Source organism: Myotis nattereri, assembly GCF_964212035.1.
Source record: "Myotis nattereri genome assembly, chromosome: 6".
NCBI classification, from domain to species: Eukaryota; Metazoa; Chordata; class Mammalia; order Chiroptera; family Vespertilionidae; genus Myotis; species Myotis nattereri.
This window is the reverse complement of record NC_138081.1, coordinates 83,400,730-83,415,126: the sequence shown is the minus strand read 5'-3', so window position 1 is coordinate 83,415,126 and position 14,397 is coordinate 83,400,730.

Below are 14,397 nucleotides of genomic sequence, written 5' to 3'. Positions count from 1 at the left end.
ATCCCCTGAAGGAAGGTGCCTTCAAATTAGGCTTTATAATTCACCCCCAAAATCTTCAGTTCTTACTGTCATCCCTTCTATTTAAAATCTGCAGCGGTTGAAAATAAAAACTAGATAGGGCCTCTCAGGTGTGGTCAATCAAGCCATCAAAATGGTGTTTCCTTATAGAATATCTTTGGTGACATATTGTTTATTTTCTAGATTAATGCTGCTCATTAGAACATTCTACAATAATGGAAACATTCCAGAATTTGCACTGTCCTTTATGGTAGCAACTAGCTCCCATTTTAGTCTTGAACACTTGAAATGGGTCCTGGGTGATTGAGGAGCTGAATTTTTTATTCATTTCACTGTAATTCATTTAAATTTAGCTGCATGTGGTCAGTGGCTGCTGTATTGAACAGCACAGCTCTAGATAAAGATCAAGAGATGGCTCAGCCAAATCATATTTCATCAGCAATGAACTTAGACTGTTACTCCCTCACCAAAAGAGAACCTTTAGTTCTGAGTACTTTGATTTGTCTCTGTTATTATGGATCTTCACACCACCTACCATAATGGTGTGTGTCTCACTGTTTACGTAGTCAGTTAATAAAGTGAGCAAAAGGCTATGTTCCCTAAGAGTCTTTTCAAACCGAAAACTTGGCTCTCTATAGGATTACTGATTCTCATCACTAACCAACGGTAATAAAAACCTCTCCCACTGCCCAGTCCTTGTCTCAAAAATTTCATGCCTTGGCCATTGGCATGTGTTTTGTTCTTACAGGGGACAGTTTACTGCCCATGGCATCCCTGTAGGATGTCATATCCCTCAGTAGGCACAACCCATCTACAATGCATGAGGGACCACAGAAGATTAAACAATTTAATTCTTTACATAGAATTGTGCATCCAGTCTCAGAACCACCAAGGAACCACCAAGAATGCCTCAGACAACAGTTCTGCACACCCAGGCAACCTGCTTCTATGTGGAGAGAGTTTCAACATCAACCTGTTAGAATGAAGGGTGATCGAAAGGCATAAGAGAAGAGAACCTGATTAACACTAGAAAGACTGAAATTTAGTATATGCCTATATTGCCCAAAGGCAGTCAGAATGACTGCATTGTGAAAGAATAATATCGGAGCACTCTGCACTTATGTTCCTTAGCTTTTCCAATAACTCACTTCTATTCGACATTTCTTTCATGAATTTAGGGCGCAAAAGAAATAAAATAAATAACTTATTAGAACAAGTATCACTGCATAAAGATTCAAATAACAAGTACTAGTTTAGCTTATTGAGCAACTGCAACGTATCAAGTATCGACAATTTATCATGTACTTGTATGTTATCATGTGACGGTAATCGAAAAAAAATGAAAACTGTTATTTCAATACAGAGCCGAACTGTTATTACTCAATTCAATAATAAGAGTCATTTGATTATTTAAAATTCCCCCCCCCCAAGCAGTCAAAATGACTGCTTTTGGGCAATATAGGTATAGCACATATATATATACCGGAAATGAAGGAGGGGGAGGTAACTACAATTATTAATAAACGCATTTATATGTTGTACAAAAAGTCACAAAATTCTAAGACATTGTGTCCTTATATACATAATTGTTTTTCTAATTGAAATTAAAAAGCAGTCAAAATGACTTCCTTGAGCAATCTAGTGTTAAGTAATTGAACCTCTGTGTGCCTCATTTTCCTTCTCTACAATGTGGGGATACTAATAATAGCAACCACCCCATGACTATATGATGATTAAAGCACTTAAAATGGTACCTGGCATCAAATAAGGACTACTATTATTAGATAAAATAATGGATAAATTCCTTCTTCAAATTGAGGAATCAACTAATAATGCGAAAGTTGCAAAGAAAAGTTCATCTTCTAAGACAACAGCACAGTTTCTAACAACTTGTTTTCAGACATATTGCAATGGCTCCCATTCAGATATTTTTAAATGAAGCTTTCTTTTTTGAATTATAGAACTAATACATGTTCATGGTAGTTTTCAAACAGCACAGAAGGGAGTTTAATGAAAAGCAAACATTTCCCTCCCTACACTTCCAGAGGTAACAACCACAAGAAGTTCCTTGTATTTCCTTTTTGAGTATTTTTATGCATATATACTTACCTATATCTTCTTCATATAAACAAGCATACTGTACATACTGTTCTTCAGTTTTCCTTTTTAATTTAACAATATATAATGAACAATATTTCGTATCAGTATTTGTAGATGTATCCCATTCTTTATTGCTGAAATAGTTCTTCATTAATGAACTTTTTTTTGGCTATTACAAAGAATTCTTCATGAACACTCTTGTATATGAAGATTTGTGCTTTTATGATTGTATTTTTCTGAGATAGGTTTTAGCAGTGAGTCAAAGAGTGTGCTTTTTATTTTAAAAGATGCTATTAGTTATTCCTCCATAAAAGTTATACTAGTTTATACCAACAGTGTATGAGTATGCCAGTTAGTTACCTCACAGCCTCACCAACACTGGTAATATTAATATCTTTTTAATTTTTGCCAAAATGATATCTTATTTTAATTTTAATTTTCTAATTATGAATGATGTTAAACAGCTTTCTATGTGTTGGTTATGTTTATATCTCTTTTCCTGAATATTCTGTCCAAGTTCTTTGTCCATTTTCCTACTGAATTATTCATTATTTTACTGATTTGTAAGCTTTCTTTATATATTCACAAAATTAACCATATGTCATATGTGTGTGTAATTTGAGTATATATTAATCCTCACCCAAGGATATGTTTCCTTATTGATTTTGAGAAAGAGAGAGAGAGAGAGAGAGAGAGAGAGAGAGAGAGAAAGAGAGAGAGAGAGAGAAAGAGAGAGAGAGAGAGAGAAACATTGATAAGCTCCCTCCTCCACATGTCTTGACAGGATATCAAACCTGCAGCCTTTTGGTGTATGGGGCAATGCTCCAACCAGTTGAGCATGTTAAATACATGCAACAAACAAAGACAAGTCTCTACTATCTATTAACATCTTTGAATATGTTTCTTAGCCATTCACGTTTTCTTGTTTGGCAGATGTCTATTCATGTCTTCTGCCTGTTTCTCCTAGTCTGTCTTCTGGGAAGAGGTCACATGAAATCCTTACTGTTCCTGCTTTAAGAATAATAGACATTAGTCAGTTAATCCTATCTACTGGCGAGGAGGACAAATAGTTAACATGATGATAATCACAGGGTCTGAGGCCCTACAAAGGTATTTTCTAAGAGTCGTCCTTAAATTGTCGGTATCTAGAGAGGGGTGAAAAAAGGAAGGCGTTGGTTTGTGTTTTGTTTATAGATTTGGGCATGTGTTGGTACTTACTAATTCGGTTATGTGATTTTCTAAAATAGAAGCAGCACCAAGCAGTTCAGTTGTAGTAACAGTAGGCATTTATTGAACACTTGTGTGCTAGGTAGTCTTCTCAGCAGTTGACATATAATATTTCAATTAAGCTTCATAATAACTTGCGGTGACCATGAGATAGGCACAACCATTATTATTTCCAAATTGAAGAAATGGAGGACCTGAAAAACGAAGGACTTGTTCAAGGTGTAATCACTACTAAATAGTAGAAATGGGCTTCAAATTGAGGGAGCCTGACTCCCCAGCTCATGGCAGGGTGACAAAGAATTGAAGAAAGATCCAGAACAGATAGTACTAAGAAGTTGGGAGAGTTTGAAAGTTGCTGGGATGAGTGCTTGCCGAGGTTTGTAAGAGAAATTGAAAAGGAAACAAATGTACTACTCTTTGTAATATTTTAAGCAATAAAAAAATAAAATAAAAACATTTAAAAAGAGAGAGATATTGAAGTTCAGGTTTTCAGGGACTCTGGGTAAGCATAAAGTTAGGATTTTGCCACAGGAATGAGCTATGTTGAAGAGGAATGGAGGCAAAGGGCACTGGAATCCAGGTGCTTGAGAAGCTGTGACTCGGATGCCAAGGCTGTTGCCTGAGATAACAGCTGGAGTTTGGCAGCATCTGTGGGTCAGGTGCTGAAGCTTTCTGTGCATCAGAGGCAGTGGCCTAGAACCCAGTGGATGATGGTGACTATGCTTCATGCTATAGCATGCAATTCAAAAGGGGGCAGAGAGTGGGAAGCTGCATACCGGTAGAAATGGAGCCACCTGGAACTGGCAGTTAGAAACTCAGAGAATGCCAACAGTGCTTCCAAATCTCTTAGCATGTTGGAAAGTGGGGAGAAAAGACATTTTTGTTTGTCAGGTCTCGGGGAAGTGACGTCTTGATGGAATGCCAGAGTTCAGTTAAAAGAGGTGAAGGTATGGTTCGGTGAAGAGGTTGAGGTTATAGATTTAGAATACTTACAGTGAAATTGTGCCTTTATAGTGGAAAGAGTTTCAAAAGACATAGTGGTGAGAAAAGTTGGGGGTTTGGGGTATGAGTAAAGAGATTTTTTTTTCTTTGAGGGTAGCTAATAAGAACCAGAATGAATGTTGTAGATGTGATTTATTGGCTTTGAGAAATACAGGTGTGAATTTGACAAGAAAATTGACATTAGGTGGAGGTGTACTCATTTGCACAGTAGCTGTTTTCTGTTGATTTCGGGGAAGCAGGACGTGCCTCTGGTGCTCCTAAAAGGCCTGCAAGATGGACCCCTCTATCATCCACCAGCTGAAATGGTCCTGAGTAGGCTGACCCATCTCCCTGAGTCCCTTGTTCTCCATTTCTAAAATAGGGTTAATAATATCTACTATCTGAGACGTCAAGAGAATAGAATGCATGTATATGAACGTGCCTTCAAAAATTGAAAAAGCCAGACAAAGGTAAGTTAGGACTATTATGGTATTAGTCATATCAAACTTTGTTTTGCTGAATTCTTTATCAGAAACGCAAAGTCCAAGTGTAACCTTGTTCTTGATTTAAAAAGTAGGAATTACCTTCAATGATTTGTTTGAAAACATGGCCTTTAGGAAAGAAAGCATTATGAAAAAACAAAAAAAAAACCCCGAAGTGTCTGCATTATATTCTGTAGACAAGTGAAATCATTTGTCAGGGAAATAACAGGAATAAGAAAGTCGTTATAAGGGGTTTTATTTTCTTTTGTCATTTTTTCCATTACAGATGATTTACAGTTTCCATTTAAGAACAACAGACTTCCCTTAAAGTCCTTTAGCAAAGTTCAAACAGCCACAAGTTGGGACTCTGGGCCACTTGCCAATATTTGTTCAAAGAGAGCTCTAAGAAAGGCAGTTTACTAATCCGAAACTGGAAATTTCTCCCCTCTCCTACACACAGACACTCTCTTCTCTTCTTCCCTTGCCTAGACAATTCACTCGTTCCAGCAGTGGAGGCCAGCATACATGCAATAGTTAGTAGCAGGCAAAAGCCTCTATAGCCTTAAGTATTTCCTTTTATACTATTTTTCTTAAGGAGAGAGAAATGTGGACATGTTTGTTTTTCTTTCACCTTCAGAAAAACTAATATTCTCGAGACACTGGTGAAATAGCAAACACTTATTTCTATTTACTGAATATAAGCCAGGGGAGGTCTTTGTAATTATGTTCAGAAAACTTCTATTTAGGATGTGAAAAAAGGGTGTTCAAAGGTTGAGATGATACTTTATGAGATTAAGACAAACCCAACAACGTCCTTACTATAGCCTCACTGTAAAATGGAAACACTACACTGTGTCAGACATATGGTGGTAGCAGCTCTATAGTTCGTCTCAGCCAGGGATACCAAGAAATCTGCCTGAGAATGCCCTGTGAACTTCTGACATCAGGGTTGAACAACTAAAAAATTTATGGAAGGGAGGGTGGGAAGAAATTAACCAATGAATTTATATGCATATATACATAGCCCATGGACAGACAACAGGAAGGCCTGGGGAGGGGACAGAAGTTGGGGAGAAGGGGGTCAATGGTGTAAAAAAAAAGACATCTATAATACTTTCAACAATAAAGATAAAATGTTTAAAAATTTATAGAATGACATTATGACACAGAGAATGATCAAAGGAAATTAAATCCATCTGGAACCCTGAATTTAAAAAAAATTGTTAGGATGTTTTCCTTATGACAAATGTAATATATTTTCATTGTTGTAGATGTATAATATACATATAAATAAGAAAAAACATCAATCCTTAGTTTATGGATTCAGAGATCACATTGCAACTATATTTGGTATATATCCCCTTAGGCATTTTCTTACAAATCCAGATGTATATTTAACAAACATGGACTGTTCTGCCCTGACCAGGTAGCTCAGTTGATTAGAGCATAGTTTTGATATGCCAAGGTTGTAGGTTTGATCCGTGGTTAGGGCACATACAAGAAGATCCAATGAATGCATAGATAAGTGGAACAACAAAATCAATACTTCTCAATCTTTCTCTTATCTCTCTCTAAAAATCAATTTTAAAAATTTTAAAAAGGACTGTTCTAGACATATCCTTGTGCAACCTTGCCAAAGCACCATAGTAAAGAGTACATGTCCCATCAGACTGCTGGAGTTTGGGTAGCAGCTTTGTCAAGGACTAATAGGATGATACTGGGCAAGTTTCTCCTGCTGATGGGAATGGAGGTTTTGACAGGATCTCATCCTGGATGGCTTAGCTTGCCATCAGCCAAGATCAGAAGTCTGTGAATAAAAGAGGTTTGTAGTGAGGAGATCAGCAGTTCAATCTATTGGGCAGCTGAGTGGAAATATCCAGTATGCAATTGGATTTTGATTTAGAGAAAGGTATGAATACAGTTAAAAGTGTGGGAGTCATGGGCATATACATATTTAGAGCTTTGAGACTGGATGAGATCAAGGGAGTAAATGTAGATAAGAGTGAGGAGTCAGCCCTGGGGTACTCCAACACTAAGAGTTTAGAGATACAAGGAAAGGGAATTTAAAATGTGATAAAGGGCCCTACTGGTTTGGCTCAGTGGATAGAGTGTCGGCCTGCAGACTGAAGGGTCCCAGGTTCAATTCTGATCAAGAGTATATGCCCGAGTTGTGGGCTCGATCCCCAGTACGGGAGTGCAAGAGGCAGCCAATCAATGATTCTCTCTCATTGATGTTTCTATCTCCCTCTCACTTCTTCTCTGAAATCAATACAAATATATTTATAAAAAAATAAAATGTGATAAAGGTGGTGATAATTCTTGTGGAGAGTCTGATGAGTTAATGCAGCTTCCTCAGGTTGGGAGGAACAGAGACACGAGAAAAGATGAACTTGAATGACACGTGTTTGCTTGGAGTTGGCAGCAGTCATTCTGCTCCTGTGCTCAGAAATTCCAGTATCTCTGCCTTTCCTGATCCTTATCAGTGTGGCTTATGGTTCCCGGTATTCTTTGTGTGTGTACCTCCTTTTTTCCTGTGAATCATGTTTGTTCTGTTCAGACTTGCTGCCTTTAATGTATTTACATTCTCTCTTATACCCACTGGAAAGAATCAGGCTTCTTCCCCAACCCCAACAGTAAAAGCACTTTTATCAGCTTTATCAGTGATCTCCACTCAGTTCTCAGGTCTCTTCTTCTCATCCTGTCAGCAGCCTGTGACAGATGGCTCCCTCCCACCTGAAACAACCTTTGCTTTCCCTGCAGGACACCACTTTCTCCTATTCTCCTGGTTCTCACAGACCACTTTTTCTTTTTTTCAGTTGCTTGACTATTTCTCAATTTCCTAATGTCTAGATCAGTGGTTCTCAACCTGGCTGCAAATTAGAATCACCTGGGAATCTTTTTAAAAATCCTGATATCTGGGCCTCATCCTCCAGAAATTCTGTTTCTTTGTTATAGGGTGAGGCCACATTAGTAACAAAGAAACAGAATTTCTGGAGGATGAGGCCCAGAAATCAGGATTTTAAAAAGGTTCCCAGGTGACTCTAATGTGCAGCCAAGGTTGAGAACCACTGGTCTAGATGCTGAGATGCCCCGAGCTCAGCCTTTGGAACTTTCCTCTTTTCTATCTATACTTACTCCATTGGTGATCTCTTTTAATTTCATGAATGTAAATGCTGTATTCTGAAGCTTTCCTTCTTGAACTTCAGGCTCATATATGTAACTACCTAATGACATTGCCACCTACATGTCAAATTGGCATCTGTAGTATATTGTATCATCATTGTTCAAAATATTTTTGCCTTTTTCAGACCTTGGATTACATTTAACTCTGTTCTGTTGATGTCAGGATTGACATGTGTCTTGCTTTGGTCAGTGACATGTGCTTTGAAGTGACATGTGCCAATTCTGAGAAGCCTTTGAGGGTCATCATGTGGCTCTAGGTGCCCTCTTCTCCCTCTGTCCTAACACCAGAAACATCCCTGATCCTTCAGCCTGAGTCATGGGATGAAATCTGCATGGCCAGAGCCAACTTGCTATGGACACAAATATGAGCAAGAAATAACCCTTTTGTTCCAAAGCATTAAGATTTTTGGAGTTGCCCTAGCCAGGTTGGCTCGGTGGATAGAGCATCGGGCTACGGACTGAAGGGTCCTGAGCTTGATTCTGGTCAAGGGTACATGCCTGGGTTGTGGGCTCAGTCTCCAGTGTGGGGCGTGCAGAGGGAAGCCGATCAATGATTCTCTCTCATCATTGATGTTTCTATCTCTCTCTTCCTATCCTTTCCTCTCTGAAGTAAATAAAAATATATTAAAAAAAAGATTTTTGGAGTTATTTACTGCAAAAAACCTTGGTCTAAACAGACTGATATAGCATCTCAATTTAATATACTCACAACTAAATGCCTGGTCCTCCCTGCCCCAAGCCTCCTCTTTCAAGAGCTCTCCATTGTAGCAAACATCAGCTTCAACCTTCCAGTTTCAGACCAAGAGCCTTTGCATTGCCCTTGATTTTATTCAGTATCTCACACTACATGAATGAATAATAGACAAAAGTGATAAAAATTTCTGTTGAGATTACAATCAGCGAGGATGAAACAGACAATAATAATCATAGTAAGTTAAATATTAAGCATTTATAAATACTTATATATAATACTATTACTACATAATATTAAATTTAAATATCTAGAAGGCAATGGGTACAATGGAGATAATAAAACAAAGTAAAGGGGAAGGGAGAGTTGAGGGTACAAGTAAGCAGATAGGTTGCCAGGGTGGTCAGAGTTTATCCCATTGGGGAACAACATTTGGGTAAAGACTTGAAGGATGTGAGAGGCATAATCTCCATGACTAATAGTAGAAAGTGTGTTCCAGGCAAAGGGACAGCCAGTGCAGAGGCCCAAGTGTGGGACCATGCCTGGCTGGCACAAGTAACAACAAGGAGTCTAGTGTGGCTGGAGCAGAGAAAGGGATGAAAATATTGGTGGTAGCTGATGTCAAAATGTACAGAGATAGCATGTAATGTAGAAATCTCTGGGTCCTCAGAGGTAAGTACTTGACCATTTATTCTCAGTAGGATAAGGAACCATTGGAGAATGTTGAGCAGAGGAGAGATACTATTTTTTTTTAATCTTTAATTTCTTTATTGGTTAAGGTATTACAAATGTGTCCTCATCCCCCCATTAACCCCACTCATGCTCTCATCTCCCAGTTGTCTGTGTCCATTGGTTCGGCTTATATGTATGCATACAAGTCCTTTGGTTGATCTCTTCCCCTTACCCCCACCCTCCCCTACTTTCCCTCTGGGGATTGACAGTCTGATCGCTGTTTCTGCGGGAGAGACACTATTTGACTTACATTTTAAAAGCATCACTCTGGTTGTCGAGTTGAGACTAAACAGTATTGAGAGTGGGAGGAAGGTTGGAAGTAGAGAGACCAGTTAGGTTATGAAATAATTCGCATGAGAGCTAATGGTGACTCAATCAAGATTGATAGTAGTGATAACATCAGATTCTGGGTGTACTCTATAGAATTTACTGAAGGACTGGATATGGAGTTAAAGAAAAGCATCAAATGTGATTTCAATTTTTTTTTTTTGAGTAGATGGCACAATGGAGTTTCCCTTAACTAAGATGGTAGCAGATTTTTAAAGGAAAAGAGAATCTCTCCCCATAAGAGCTGTTTCAGACATGTTTTTAACATTTATGGGTGGTTTAATAGGCATTTGATATTCAAGTTTGGAGTTCAAGGAAGATGTCTATTCTAGAGATTTTATTTGGGAGTCATTGGCATGTACAGGCATTCCTCAAAGATATTCTGGGTTCAGTTCAAGGCCCCCTCAATAAAGTGAATATCACAATAAAGTGAGTCACAGAATTTTGTATTTCCCAGTGCATATGAAATTATGTTTATATTATACTGTAATCTATTAAGTGTGCAATAGCATTATGTCTAAAAATGTATATACCTTAATTTAAAAATACTTTACAGCTAAAAAATGTTAACCATCAACAGAGCCTTCAGTGAGTTGTAATCTTTTTGCTGGTGGAGGGTATTATCTTTGATTTGTAAAAAATGAATTGTCTGTCAAGTACAATAAAGCAAATGCAATAAAACAAGGTATCACGTATATGGTGTTTAAAACCACAGACTGTGAGATCACCAAGAGATTGAGTGTAGCTAAAGAGAAGAGTCTCATTAAGTTATATATATTAAACTAGAGGCCTGGTGCACGAAATTTGTGCGGGGGTGTGTGTGGGGGGGTCCACCTCAACTCAGCCTGCACCCTCTCCAATCCAGGACCCCTCAGGGGATGTCCAACTGCCAGTTTAGGCCCGAGGACTGTTGGCACCTAACTGTTCACCTGCCTGCCTGATCATCCCTAACTGCTCCCCCCTCCCCCCCGCTGACCTTGTCACCCCCAACTGCCTTCCTCTGCTGGCCTGGTCACCCCTGTCACCCCCCCACCCGTGCCAGCCTGGTCTCCCCATACATCCTGCTGTTCAGTTGTTACTGTTACTGTGATGGTGTTCTGGACAATTTGCTTATTACTCTATTATTGGTATGGATATGCACAGCTTTTTGTATTAGAGAATATTAGTAATGAGGGAGGTTTGGAAGAAGAGGAGGCAGCCAAGGAGACTAAGAAGGAAAGCCAAAGAAGTGTGGTGTCCTGGACCAAGAGAATAAAAGTTTATCAATGGGAGAGAATGATCAACTTACTGAAAAGATAACCACTAAGAAGTGACCATTAGATTTGGCAACATAAAGGTCATTCACTGGTCACCTTAGCAGTTGGGTAGAATGGTGGCAGTGAAAGCCTGTTAGGAGAATGTGAGAGGAGAGACAGGGAGGGGTTGTGAAGAGTATAGACAACTATTTGGGGGAATCAGGTTGCAAAGGAGAGCAGAGAAATGGGTCAGTAAGTGATGGGGAAAGCAAGGACAAATGAAGCTTTAATTATGGTATGATGTTTAAAGCTGGCTCTTAATAAATGCTTGCTACTGGAAATGGTAATGTGACTTACATCCATATCTTAAATTGTTTTTAAATAAGATGATATCCTGATGCATCAGAGTACATGAAACAGATTCATTTTTTTTCTCCAGTCATGTTTTTAACCAAAAAAATGTAGCCGAAGAAATTAGAACGATGGTTAAAACCCCCATTAATTAAGTTTATAAGTTGTTCATAGTAACTATGTAGTAAATACTAGCAAATAAGAAACTTGACCTCTAAAACTGAAAACATTATTTTCTAAAGTAATAACCAGATCATTAACTGCTTCATGTTTATTCTGGTTAGTATCATACAGGATAAATGTCATTATAAAAGCACAATCTAGCCCAGCTGGTGTGGCTCAGTGGTTGAGCATCAACCTATGAACCAGGAAGTCATGGTTCAATTCCTGGTTAGGGTACATCCCTGAGGTGTGGGCTCGATCCCCAGTGTGGGGTGTGCAGGAGGCAGCTGATCAATGATTCTCTCTCATCATTGATGTTTCTCTCTCCTTTTTCCTTCCTCTCTGAAATCAATATATATATATTTAAAGCACAACCCAGTCTCTGTCTTAGGAGCATTAAAGCTCTGTATTTAAATGAAAGTGAACCATTGGATCACTTAAATTGTTTTATATACTATCACTACCCATTGGTAATAATCGTTACGATTTATTGATAGCTTTGTGCTAGGCCTCCAGGCTTTAGTTCTCACAACAGTGTTTGAATTAGGAATTAACATTATCATTTTATAGACAAAGAAACAAAGTCTCAGCACAGAAAGAGAAATAACTTAGCTCAAGTCTTCACAGATGGTAAGTTGTAGAGTTCTCTGACTCTATAACCTGCTCTGCAGCAGGGCTGCTGCCAGCCCATATGGTGCTCTTCTACAATGAGAAAACAGCACTCCATTTTGCAAGTAAAATTTAATTTGTTGTCGCGCAACCTGCGTGGCTGTTTCCCAGCAGAGCCATCCGGAGCACCACTTGTGACAGCTCTGTCTGTGCGAACACAGTTGCCTATATTTTTGCCTTTTCCCACACACTCCAGACAATTTCCAAATACTTTGTGTTGCTCCTCCCACTGCATGGTAGGCAATTATATCAAGTTCAAAGTTGGGGAATGGGAAGTAAGTCTTTGAAAGTGCCCGGTAAGTGAGAGAAGCAATTGTAGGTTTTGTAAGAAATGAAGTCAGGACAGGTATAACTTGTGTAGGTGTATGTGACAGGATGTAGGTGAATGTTCTCCTGAGTGTGTGTGTGTGTGTGTGTGTGTGTGTGTGTGTGGCCATATACATCTAAGATGGGTTTTTGTAGGAGTCAGCTCATCCCTTCTCCAGAACTTGACCAGGAGGCTGGAATCTCCAGGCTTGTTTGTACTTTTATAAAAGTTAATGTTTGCCATTGATGTCAAGTAGCACATTCTTATGTGTGCTGTTCTTGTACAGTGTGCAAACCGAACACTCCTATGCAGTAACCTTATTCCTAATCATTCTTTTGTTCATTAGACAATGGTTACGTGCCTACCTCCATGCAAAGCACTGTACCAGGCACTATGGGAGATTCAAAGACACCTGTTGTTTTTATTAAGGAACATAATTTATAATAGGAAAAATATGTACATAGATAATATGTAATACAAAGTGATAAGTTCTACCAGACAAAGTATTAAAATTTGCTGTGTGAATTCATAAGAGGAAGTACTTTTTCTCAGTTTGGATAAAGAAAACTTCATGAAGGAGGTAGCATTTGAGGAGTGGCTTTGAAGGTGGAACTTGGATCTACAGAGATGGAAACAATATCTCAAACAGAGGCAACAGCATGGATAAAAGTGTGTATGTTCTCCCAAGTCCCATGTGGTTCAGGGTTCAGGATCAGGAAGAGGAGCCGCACACAAATGAAAGAGACAAGAAATAATAATTTGGAAATATTGGGGGGCCAAGTGGGCAAGCCCAACTCAAGAGGAAGGACTTCCCACTGGTGCCCAGGCCTCGCCAGCCTTTTATTCAACTTGGATACACATAAAGCCCTTAGTCAGGCAGGTATTGCGGTAGCAGACAGACTATCTTAAAGGTCAGTAAATCTTAGAAGGATTTACTCTGAGACTATTTGATCAGGAAATAGCTTGAGCCCCCATTGTCAGGGCTAGACAATCGGAAATTCTGTTTCTTTGTTATGGGGTGGGGCCACAACATTAGTAATTCTAATGTGCAGCCAAGGTTGAGAACCACTGGATTAATACAACATGCATTCATTCAGAAACATTGCTAAATTGACTAATAGGACTTTACTTTCTAAATCAACAAATTCCCAGAGGAAAACTGCTATAATGATCTAGCCTAAGAAAAACTTCAGTGTTAAAAAAAAAAAAGTTGTGTCCAGAAAGCCTGGTGGGTTCTGGGATTGGATAAACCTTTATTTGAACCCTGTCACTATCAATGACTAGCTGTGTTTAGTGTTGGGCAAGTCTGAGTTTGTTTCTTCATCGCTGCAGTGCGAATGATAAAGCCAACCTTGCTTGTTTTAAGGATTAGAGAGATACCTGCCACACTTTATGTGTTCTGCAAAAAGCCAAGTGCTATGAAATGAAAAGTTGAGATCAAATCAGATCCACCTGAATACCAAGCTAAGAAATTTTTTTTTTTTTTTGGGGGGGGGGTGCGATAGTTACTGAAGGGTTTTTGTTTGAGTAACAGGAGAATCATGGAGAGAAACTATGATTTCGGAAGGTTATTGCAGTGGTCGAGGCGAGACATCATGAGGCATCGGCAGTGAGTTTTATGATATTTCAGACTATAAACTGCAGGACTCCAAATGTAGGAATGTGAGACCTAGGCGACTCTTTGAGTTAGCGGGTGCTGTTAACAACAGCCGAAGGGAAACAGAGGTGAAGTTCAGTTTTGGACAATTTCATCTTAAGCCCCTAAAACGAATGGGCTGAGTATGCATGCAAAAGCATCAAACGTGATCTGTGTTGAAAAGAAAGGTCTGGGGGTTTTCATCCTCTTAAGACCTACGGACTTTTGAAAACTCTTGTTTTAAGACAGGGTAGTACACTCTGGGGGTCTTCTCTGGGGGTCTCTAGCAGAGGGCT